Below are 1,228 nucleotides of genomic sequence, written 5' to 3'. Positions count from 1 at the left end.
TCTCTCTCTCTCTCTCTCTCTCTCTCTCTCTCTCTCTCTCTCCCCTTTAGTCAGCCTCCTAGGTTTTTCGTTCTCTATTCCAGGGCCTCTGTCACATTTGACCAACACTGGCTGCCACTCTCTCCATCAGTCTTCTCTGTCATTCACCTCAAGATGCTTTCCTAGTCTCTTGCCGTTCCTTCCATGTCTCCATCACAAGACCATTTCTTCTTTCTGAGTGTCTCGAGGCTACCTTGCCTCCTGGTTCACCCCTCACTCCCCGACCTCCTCTATTCTGCTGCAGATCAAGCGGATTCCCAGCTCCTGCCCAGCTTCTTGGATACACCCACATGACCAAGGAGCTTGCATGCGGCTCCTCTCACTACCAGGTGTCCCAGACTGACGTCTGGATTTCTTCGTTTACCAGCAAGCACCTGACAGGTGCTTGTTCTAGGTGATGGAGATGCAGGAGTAATTGACTTCCTGGGGGGGGGGGCACAATAACTAACAAATTGTATCTGGTGGTTGTAAGAAAGTAGTGGAGTCTAGAAAGCAGGGAGGTGTACTCTTTTATGGAGGGGGGGGAAGAAAAGCCCCCATTTTGAAAGCTGCCACTTGGGTAGAGACCTGGAGGAGAAGGAGGCACAGTGTGGGGGTGGGGAGGCAGGGGTTCCAGGTTGAGGGAAGATCAAGCAAGGCCAACGCAGGGGGCTGCAGGGATGGCCCCAGAAATGTGAGGAGCAGCCAGAGATGATGGAGGGCAAGGCCTAGGAGGCAGGAGATGCCAGGTGCAAAGGCTCCAGTATTCTCTGAGGAGCTGGTTTTACAGCTCCTGGCGGAGTGCCTGAGTTTTGAGCAAGGGGCAAGCTCTGACCTGGTGCTCCTGGGTAAGCTCCGACTTAACCCAAAGGCCAAAGATTGGAAAATCTGTGACCCTGGCAACTCTTGTTATCTTTTTTTTTTTTTTAAAAAAAAAAATAGGATCTAAATATAGCTTAATGACAAAATTGATTTTCTATTGGGATTTTTATATTTTGTGCTCGTTGTTTTGTTTTGAGAAAAGCTCTCACTTTGTGGCCCAGGCTGCCCTTGAACTTGAGTCCTACTTTACCCTGCACTGTTGGGTCCAGGGTTGTGCAATGATGGGGACAGACCACCAAAGTCTATTAAACCAGAAGCAAGGCCGGGCGGTGGTGGCGCACGCCTTTAATCCCAGCACTCGGGAGGCAGAGGCAGGTGGATCTCTGTG

The sequence above is a fragment of the Microtus ochrogaster genome, chromosome 6, assembly GCF_000317375.1.
Source record: "Microtus ochrogaster isolate Prairie Vole_2 chromosome 6, MicOch1.0, whole genome shotgun sequence".
Classification (NCBI taxonomy): domain Eukaryota; kingdom Metazoa; phylum Chordata; class Mammalia; order Rodentia; family Cricetidae; genus Microtus; species Microtus ochrogaster.
Note: the sequence above shows the minus strand (reverse complement) of the source record.